The sequence below is a fragment of the Callorhinus ursinus genome, unplaced genomic scaffold (assembly GCF_003265705.2).
Source record: "Callorhinus ursinus isolate GAN/ISIS: 27379988/994484 unplaced genomic scaffold, GSC_fseal_2.0 scaffold44, whole genome shotgun sequence".
In the NCBI taxonomy this organism is placed as follows: domain Eukaryota; kingdom Metazoa; phylum Chordata; class Mammalia; order Carnivora; family Otariidae; genus Callorhinus; species Callorhinus ursinus.
Window position 1 is genome coordinate 1,318,329 of NW_027397106.1, and position 10,191 is coordinate 1,328,519.

The 10,191-nt window shown below is 49.9% G+C and overlaps 1 long non-coding RNA gene across 1 annotated transcript; it reads left to right on the forward strand.

Annotated features, from left to right (window-relative positions):
• Nucleotides 1-437: 437 nt before the first annotated feature.
• On the forward strand, nt 438-2,744 carry LOC141370754 (uncharacterized). Its single transcript, XR_012375066.1, has 2 exons — nt 438-1,518; nt 2,309-2,744. It is a non-coding gene; the product is annotated as an uncharacterized lncRNA (long non-coding RNA).
• Nucleotides 2,745-10,191: the final 7,447 nt, after the last annotated feature.

A 10,191-nucleotide genomic window follows, 5' to 3' on the forward strand; every position in this document is an offset into this window, starting at 1 on the left:
AGAAAGTTTGGAGGGTGGGTACACCCTGACTCAGGCAACCCGCTCCCCCAAACCCCATGGCTGACTAATATGATATGACAAAAGCCGGTGATGGATTTGGTATATGTTAATTCACAATGCCCTTTCCTCCAGAATTTAACTATAAGTTAATACACACCGGAAACCACGCGCATACACGCTCGTTAATGGGCTTAGGTATTAGCGAGTCCTAACGATGCATACAAATGTGCTCTGCGCTCCGTAGGCCCGTCAAGATTTATGGGCCTTGAGCACTCTGAAGCTGTAAACAAGGAGAAAAAAAAGAGAAAGAGAGAGAGAGGGGACTAGGGGAAAGAGACAGAGGCCTGACTCACCCCTCCAGATTGTGGGAGAGAAGGGATCTCTGCAAGTGGATTCTTACGTATTTTGCTTTCCTTACCAGCTCCGTGTGTGTGGGTTTTGGCCTTGGGCTGGGGCTGGGGTGCTGGTTGCGCCTGGATGCTGGTGTGCGTGGGCAACGCGCTATTTGCGCGCCGGGGTGGGAGGATGCCTGCCGCCTCTGAATTGCTGGGCAGGGACCTGCATGTAGCAGGCATCTGTGGGCATATACCTGTGAGTGTGCACATTGTGTTAGGGGTGTGTGTGTGTGTGTGTGTGTGTGTGTGTGTGTGTGTGTGTGCCTGCGTGCATGTGTGACAAGCAGCCCTCCCTCTGGGCCTGGCTGCTGGCCCCTGAACCCTGCGAACCAATCTCTAACAACAATCATAGTAACAATAAATAATAAAGAACAATAAAACAGTAGTTAACAGTCCCTCCCTAGCAGGATAACAATAAAATGCAAGAGGAGATATTTTGAGGAGGGGCCAGGGGTAGGAGTCAGGATCACAGCATCTGAGGGAAGACAAGGGAGGAAGGAAGGAAGTTAGCTTCTTCCTATGCCCTTGGGGGGCTGGGTTTGGGAACCCCCCCTCTCCAGACAAGGTCCTCGGGCCAGAGGAGGATAGGGAGAGCCAGGAGGCCGCTCTTTCCTGCTTCTTTTTCTCTGGCTTTTGCTTTGTGCCATCAGGGGAGGGATCCCACATATGGGGGTGATTAGTGGCTTTGGGGAGTCTCTGAAGCCCCTGTTTTAAAGAGGAGAGCAAGCAAACAGAGTCGGGTGGGGGGAGGAGGCAGAGATGGATGAGACGATGGCCAGAGCCGGGGTCCTGGCCACTCGGGCAACAGAGGTGCCCGGGAGGACGCGCCGCCGGGTATGGACGGAAGCAGACGAACATTTATGGCCGCCCGAGAGAGAGAGAGAGGGGAGAGCAAGGCCGGGTTCGGGTTTCCGGTAGGCCCAGGGAAAGTTCCCTTCCTAGGGGATTTTCAAACACACAAACAAAAAAAAAAAAAAAAAAAAAAAAAAAAAAAAAAAAGGAGAGGAAGGGAGGGGTTGAGGTGCGCTGAATTTTCCTTCGCGGGCTTGGAGCGAGCGGATTGCCATAAAGGAAGAGAGGACCACGATCCCGGATCCTTCCACGTCGGCCTCATTCTCTCCAGGTACAATTTTCTGATAATCGTATTAATGTATTTATTGTGGCGGGGGTGGGGGAGAGGCAGATGTGTAGGGCTAGGACGCTCGCCGAAGAGAAAGCCGCCCCACAGTTTCGGGTCTAACGAAATACCCCCTTTAAAAACAATTGTACCAAAAGAAAAAAAAAAAAAAACAAAGAAAGAAAGAAATCAAAGAGTAAAAATAAAAACACCAATTAGCCAACTTTTTAAAAGAGGAAGTAAAGGAAAAAAATGACCATAACAAACAAGCGTTAAGAACTTTTAAAAGATTTAAGTCACAAACCTTTTCAGAGGTTTTGATTCTTTTTCAACAGCCGGTGACCCATCTGGTCTGAAAGGGACGGAGAACTACACTTTTCACTGAGTCACTTCTTTAAGACCCGTGCACACACAAAGATTCAAAACGGAACCCCGGGCAGCCTTGCATTTGAACACCACACGAGGGGGGGGGGCACTGCGATAACCAGTCGGACAAAATACTAATAAAATAAAATACACCCGGTCGGAGCGCTGCGCGCAGGGCGAGCGGAGAAAGCCCAGATCTCCGGTTCCAGACGGGTGCCGTGTGAGGCAGCTGCCCCGGGCGATGGGGCCCCGGGCGGGCCGGGCTCGGTCTCGGCCTCCCCATCCGGCCCGCAGCCCTCTTCTCCCGGGCCTCCGTGCCCCTCCTGCCTCGGCGCGCTTGGATGTCTGGCCGGACTGCCCTGGTGCGAGGATTTGGGGCCTAAGAAGGGGCAAAGTGACTCAAGCCGGACTCTCCATTTTTCTCCCCTAGGCCTCTCCACTTGCGGGAGCTCGCAGCCACCCGGACACTGACACGGCGGGGGCTTCTGGACCGCCCCCCATCCACTCCGCATGGTTTCCCAAAGCCTAATGACCTCCAACCCTCCGGGGGGGGGGGGAGGGAATAGCCGTGCCCTGACACCTCTGCACCCTGTCATCTGTGAGCGTGCTCACTTCGGGAATATCTTGAAGAAGAAGAAGGCGGCAGGCGGGCTTAGAGCCGTGTTTACATCTAGTTCTACTGATCCGTTCACATCTGGAGACTTTATTTATAACCCCCACTATAACTCTCTCTGTTTGGAGGCACGGGTAGCTCTATTGACAGACTGATGTCTAGAAAATATTGCTCTATCTCTAACCATACCTAAATGTGCTGTGCTTGTATTTACAGATTTATGCTTGGGGAAAATATAATTATTTCCATTGTATTTGTGCATATACCATAGTTATAGAAGCAGATTTATATATGAGAAAATATACGACTCTCTTATAGCCATCCAGTTTTATGGACATTTGATATCCTGACAGATTTATAGCTCTGAGCAGCTATGTAGATAAATGTATATCGTTGGAATTATGTATCAGGAGATATATACTTATTGATTGTGATATAGAGTAGTTAGAACATTCACTTAGAGCCATATATGGCTATGGAGATATTTCTATATTATTATCACTATATATAGGCATATCTATTTATAACTACATAGTTATAAAAATAGACATAAGTAATTATAGTTCTATATGTACATGCTGCTATCTCTCTGTAGAGTTATAGACACTTGTGAAGATAATTCTGTGGAGAGATCTGTATGTATATAAGGGTGTAATTACCTCGTGATGTGTGTGTATTGGGGCTTAGGCCAGTCTATTTCTGTACAGACATATTTATACGTAGGGGCTGAGAGAGACATGTTCACGGAAATATTTCCAGAGAACCAACTAGAAAGTGGGATCTGGCCATCTAGGAAATGAGCTAGCAGAGTTCTTTACTGGTGGAGGGATGGAGTTTACCAAAGGGTAAACAGAACATAGGAAGCCTCAAGGAGAGGAGGCCAATGGAAGGTGCTTGGGGCATGGCTGGAACAGACAGGCGGGAAAGGAGTAAGCACGGGGCACCCACCTGAAGATGGGGGACTGGTTTTGTGAGGGGCAGGTGTAGATGGTCACTGGGTCTTATGGAAGGGGAGGCGGTGAACAGTACTGCAACCTGGAGCTCCACTCTCCGTCTCCCCTGAGGGAGCACACCCTCAGTCGGGCTTCAGTGCACTAAAGGTCAGCCGCCATCTTGCCCCTTCCGCATTCTTGGCGCATTGCTCTCGGACTCTGGTTGCGGCGTCTCAAAGAGTAGGCTTCAGAGGTGAGGAGGTTTAGGGACAGGGCAGGGAGGGGGTGCACTTTCACTGGCACAGCTCTCTGGCAATAGGGCCGGAAAGCCAGGTAATGTGGCCAAATAAAGTTTGCTTTCGCCTGGGCCACCCGTGCCCCCGGGGGGCTATGTGGTCGGAGCCTGGTGGATTGAGGGGTGAATTTTCAAGTGTTGAGCTTATTCTGATGGGAGCTTCATGAGGCCTTCCTCAACCCCCTTTCTTAGAGGCAGGGCCTCAGGAACCTGATTTTGCTCCACTGAGCCGCTCCTTCTCTGTTGCTCCCCAGCTTGGGGTTCCCTCGCCTCTGGGTAGAGAAAGTTATACCCTCCAGCTCCCTAACAGCACTGCCCTGAGCCTTTATGGGAGAATTTCACTTTAATAAGTGGGGAACATGGATCTGCACCTCTAGATCTCATCCCCCCTCCCCCCACACACACATCTACCTGGCTCTCCCACCAGCCTCCTTCCAGGCACCACTGGGCCCAGGCTCTGCAGTTCTTCCCCCGTCACCAACCATCTCCTGGCTCCAGTTTGTTTTAAAAACCAGGGAGTCACAGACCTCTTTGCTCAATGGTTTGTTTGCAGGGGTTTCCCTGCACTCTGTGTCAGTGGCCCGCCAGGCTTCCAAGATCTCTAGGATGCTGGGAAGGGAGTGAAGACCCCTGGGCTGGGGTTAAATGCCAAGTGCCACCCTCCACACACCCCTGCCCATGGAATCGGAGCTTCTCCAGGACAGGGACTCTGCTGCCTGGCACAGAGGGGTAGCCCCATATATGCTTGTTGAGATAAACTGAATGGCGATCAAAGCAACAGCTTTTGGCAGAGGGCATCTCCCCTTCTGTGGCCACCGCTGCGGGCTAGCAGGCACCTGGGCACCCTGGTGGGCGCCAGGCCGGGAGCCCATGGCGACTGGAGGCAGCAGGCTCTGGTAGGGCCAGTGGTTAGTGCCCAGCAGAGATGGGCCGGAGCTGAGACGGGGAGTGAGGGGTGGAATGGGGCACCAGAGCCAGGCTCTGCCTCCCCAGAGTGCCTCAGCCCCCCACCCCAGCCTCCTGGCTCCCCAGACCCCCAAGTATATGAAAACTAAACCAGAGCCGGGCCCTGGGCTGGAAAGAAGCTGCCTGTCAGCCTGAGGGGCCCAAAGAGGAACCACCACTTGGTCCATTAAGAAATACATAAATAAAACAAAAATAAATCAGCATGAGACAGCCACTCTGGCAGAAGGAAGGGCCTTGTTATGCCTCAGCCGGGCTCCAGGGATACTACCAAGTGCATCAGAATGACTGAGGTTCTAAGAACATTTTTTAACTTTAGAAAGCTTGATTCAGTAATATCTCTTAATCAGGTTGTTTCATAGAGTTCTTTTTAAAATTGTCATCATTCCCTGTAGATTTGGTCCCTGTAGAATAGATCCCAGGGTTTGGGGACCCCAGCAGTGAATGGGGTGAAATGGGCAGTTTCTCTCTCTAGTGAGGGTCTTGGTCTGCAGGGAAGGCTTGGCCTCCCCTCTCCTGCTAGGCTTGGAGCAGGCAAGACTCTCCCAGATTTGATTCCTTTTTTCCGTAAGAGTCTTCAGGGGCAATCTGCTCTGTGTCTGGGTGACGATCCGAGGTCCAGAGAGGGGGCTAAGTTAAACCTGGAACTTCATTTCTAGTCCCCCAAACTCTGACAGTTTCCTCCTGAGACACCCAGTCCTCCCTTCCCCAGGATATCTAACGCCCACAGAGATGACGGGTGCTCTCCCTGAAGAAGTGCTGAGAGGGAGAACCCCGGGGCCAGCAATTACGTATGTTTGCCGAAGCGGGGCTCTGGGCAGGTGTCTGGGCTCTGGCCAGGGTAGGGGCAGGGTGAGGGTAGCTGCTATAAACCTCACAACCTGCAGGTTCACATAATGATTGTCCTTAGCCAAAAGACAGAAAATGGAGAAACCCTGACCATACATCATTGATCCTAAGGAGTCCTGGGTCCCTTTATCTGAGCTGTAATGGCTCTTAGCTGTTTCTGATCCCAAACCCCCTTTGAGAAGCAGACAAAAACAATCTGCCCTCTCCCCAGCAAAACGTACACACACACAGTGTTGTTGACAGGTGCTGGGATGATACAGAGCCCAGGAAGCCCGAGACCTCTGGGTTGAGTATCCCTAATTTGGATATTTCCCCCTTCTTTCTGTGACCCATCTCCAGTGGTCTCCCTTTGCTTTGGCCCTCCCTGAGTGTCTTTGCTTAGGGGGTCAGGCAGTTCGCTGCCCTTCTCCTTCTTCCCTTTACTAGAGCAGGCACCCGGCAGAGGCCTTGCTTGGGCCGAACCCCTGATCTGCTCTCCTGCAGAAACCAGGAGAGTGTCAGTTCAGTGAAGCCTGGTCTACACTGCCCTGCTACTCCACCAATCTCTGGGGCTGGGGGGAGACTGGGGGCATATTGGCAGCATGCAGGCCTAGCTGTAGGGGGACCAATTCCTATCTCTAGTGGAAACTTGGACGCAAGGAGCAAGTTGCAATTGCTATAATAATAGTCATAATAATAACAATAATAATTTATTTAGCATATCATTAGATGTGTATTTACTGTTTTCCCCCTGCTTTTTTACAAGTGTCTCCTAAGGAATTCTCACAACACCCGGGGGAAACAATAATAAGCTAATTACCACCCTTCAGCTCCTCCTCCGCCTCCCATCCACAGAGTCGCCCTCTTAGAGACGGAGCATTTACACAGCCCCTCCCTGTGTTTGCACCCGTTTAGCACAGTCTCCCTTTTCCCACTTCTCCGCTCCCATTCGCAGTTTTGTCCAGCCCTGTTAAGGAAGCTGCCCCATCATTTGGGGGAGGAAAGTTTGGGGAGGAGAGTAGCTGAGCCCCAGGGAGTTCTAGGTATTATACTGTTTCCCTGACATTACAGCAGTGATGAGGATGAGGTGGGAGGAACCAAACTTCTCTGATTGCTGTTTTGGGGGCAGAAATTACCTGCAGACGGGATTAGAGGCAGACGGGTTGAGAGGGGACGGGTGCCGCCACGATGCCAGAACATCAGAGTCATGTGTAGGAGTATGGCGGGTCCTGCAAAGTAACATCCTTGGGGGGGGGGGGCTTTCAGGTTGTTCGGGCCAGACCTTAGGGATGCCCGGCCTCAGATATCCCACTGGCCTCTTTTGGCAATGAGAAAAGAAGAGAAAAGAAGGAAGGAAGGAAGACATGCGCATGTGTGTATATATGTATATATATAAATTTCCAGATGCATACATATGCACACATGTATTTTTCCCTGAGTGAATAATCATGATGATGGCTATACTTTTTAAAATACTCATTCCTTTTCACTTTTAAAGAAAAATCCATATCTTCTCAGAGATTATAATGAAAACACAAACCAGACACATGTTTTCAGATGACAGACTCTAAGTGGTCTCTCGGACCACCTAAAAAGCCCCCTGGAGTCCCAATGATCTGCAGAGCACACCCTTAGTTGCTCATTTCCTGAGCCCCAACCCAGGGCAGAGAACTACAGCCGATGTCCTGACAGACTTAATCACAGATGGAGCCGCTTGGCCTGTCATTGAGATCCTGGATGTTGCAGCTCAGACTACACAGACACTGAGCTCAGCGCCCCACCTCTCTGCCCGAGTACACAGTCGCTCCTGGGAAGAAGCAAGTCTAGGCTGGAGAACACAAGAGCCTGGTAGAGTCAATATGAAGATGAATGGAATATCAAGAGTCAATATAAAGTGTTAGCATTCAATCTGCTTCTTAGCTCTCTAAACCATAGTTGGCATAGTTGACATTTTTGGTGGGTCCCATAACACATTTTGTGTCTTTTCCTCTTTCTATAATCCTCATGCTTTTCTGTTGCCCATACTCTCCGCTGTCTGCCCCTGGCCCTTTCATGTCCCCAGTTCTATCAAAACTTACTTGGCTGGAGTCCCATGCTAATCTCTACTGGGCACCAACCAGATTGCCGGATTAGGAAGCCATCAGTGTGTGGACATGTACATTCTCCCGGGAAACTCTGCTTTTTGTGTAGGTCTTTGGGAGCCACTGCCCAGATGGAAGGAAATAGCCGTAATGATGGAATTTCAGACCCATGGCAGCCGGCATGATACAGATTTTTGTGTGGGTAGTTTATGATTTTCTTAATCCTTATCATGGAGGCAGCCATCCATCCTATCTGTGAATAAGGCTATCCTCACCCCAAACCTAATGTTTCCAGGTTGCTTAGAGGACTCCAGAACATTTTGTGCACCTTTTATTACCAGATCTTGAGAGATAAAATGAAGTTGGAAAGAAACTGGATTCATCCAGGTAAAAAAGAACATTACGCATGAATTGTCAGGATGTGGGCTTTTGATTTGTTCTGAACGTGGTGGTCATTCATTCCATGGCTTAGTTCCAATTTATGCATAGTGTGTTGAAGCCCCCTCAGTACTCATAACTATAATCACTTCTGTTTATAAAAGATGACTATATGCCAGGTACTTTATACTAAATTTGATGAGGAAATGTAATCTCGGAAAGGTTAAGTCACCTGCCCAAGGTCACAAAGCCAGGTCTGAACCAGGTTTCCCCATCTGCTATGTTTTAACACTTCCAAGTCATGCCTCCTGGGTTAGATAAACAGCAGATAATCAAGGAAATGAAACTGGTTTTTTTTTTTTTCCCTGAAATAGTTTTACATCCTGTGGACATATCACTTCTACACTGGCTTCTACAGTGGCCAATCCAAGTGCATGTACACTCTTGGCATTTTCGTCTCTCTGAATTCAGTTTTCCTGGCAGCCCCTGTGATCTCTCACATAATGACTACTCTCACCACTTGGAGTCCACCCCTTTCCTGAGACTAGAAATATCCCCATAGTTCAGGCCTCTGGGTTCTAGGGGAGTCCTTGAGTTTGCACTTCCCCAGGCAGAGTCTAGCTTTCTCACAAGGGTTGGCCAACGTGAAACTGAGAAGTATCTAGAGATTAATCTTCAGAACCCCTCACTCCCTGAGCATCCCCCACCAAGCGCGTTTGATAAAGTATCCCAGTGGTGCTTTTGTATTTGAAAGAATGTGATCTGCAGAGGACTGCACTTAACACCATGTGCTCTAATGGTGGGACTCCGTGGCATTTCAGTGGCAAGGTAGTTGGGGAGGGGGAAACAGAGTCTTCCCAGGGGCTTTAAACTGCATCACTGCATAAGGCTGATCCTGCGTCTCATTATCCATTAACTTCAGATGAAAGCTATAAAATTGGATCCCTTTATTCTGATATTTGAAACTAAGCAGATAGGGGGCTAACTCCTCCGCTTTTACCTGACTGCTGGCATTAGGCAGATACCCTCCCGTGGTCCTGCCTCCCTCCCCTCAGGGGCTGGGTCCCTCAGGGAAACAGCTCCCCACCATGTGCCTGCAGGGGCCCTGTAGAAAAGGTTGAGTTGTCAAATGAGGAGACACCACAGCTAACACCCCCTCTCCCCCACCCCCCACCAACTCTGGAATGAAGATGGAGAGTTTTCTGTGCCTGGTTTGGTTCACGGAGACACATAGTCCATCATTTGATTTTCTACAAAGAGTATTCCTTCCCTGCCCCCCCAGCATCCTCTAGTTTTTGCTCAGAGCTGGAAGGATCTTAGTGATGACCTAATCGAACCACTTCACTGTGAAGGAAGGGAAACTGAGGCTCAGACAGAGACCAGAACCCAGGTGTTTTGATCCCTAGGCCATGCTGCCTCCGGTTCTCTTTGCACTTCAGCTGGATCCTTTTAACTTGCTCCCTCTAAACCCCAGGATCCAAGCTGGATTTCCCTGGCAGAGAGTGCAGGCGCCAACAGCCACCACGATGATGTAGGCCCTCCTGCCTGGTCGTGGCCCCTTTTGGGCACAGGCTACATCATACCCACACCATGCTTCATAATCCCACTAGAGCCCACCTGTGAATTCTGTGAAGTCAGAGGGCCTCTCTGTTCTCCCTGTTTCTGCACCACTCCCTAGAGCTGGCCCGGGCCTGGAGAGGGGCTGAAGGCCTCTGATGGAGAGCAAAGGGGTAAGCACAACTTTTTTACCTCTGGTTTCCCCGCCCTCCAGCCTCCTATGAGGAAAGAGGCTGTCCTGAATAGAGAAGTTTCCTTAAAATGCTGCCAAGCCTTCTTCAAGCTTCAAAGGAAGAAAACCTGTCCTGTTGTCTAATTCTGAGGACTGAAGGCCAGGGAAGGGAGTTGAGCTTAATTAGCATGAGGAATGCTGATTATACATAAGAAAGAACTTGCCAGCCCTTAGAGTCTTCAGACAGCTGTCAACTCCAGAACGCACCAGGTAAATTCTCAGCCCCCTGATATGGTCAAGTTAACCTCACAGGGCTCCTTCCAGGCCAAAGATTCTGGTTACTTTTCCCAGTATTTGGTGGTCTGGCTAATCCTAGATTCCTCAGGCAGTGCTCACTCAGGTTCCCATTGGGTCTTGGCCCTGGGAAACATTTTTAAATCTCCTGCTGGCCCTAAACAACTTCCCCATCCCTAAGAAACAAAACACAATTGGGC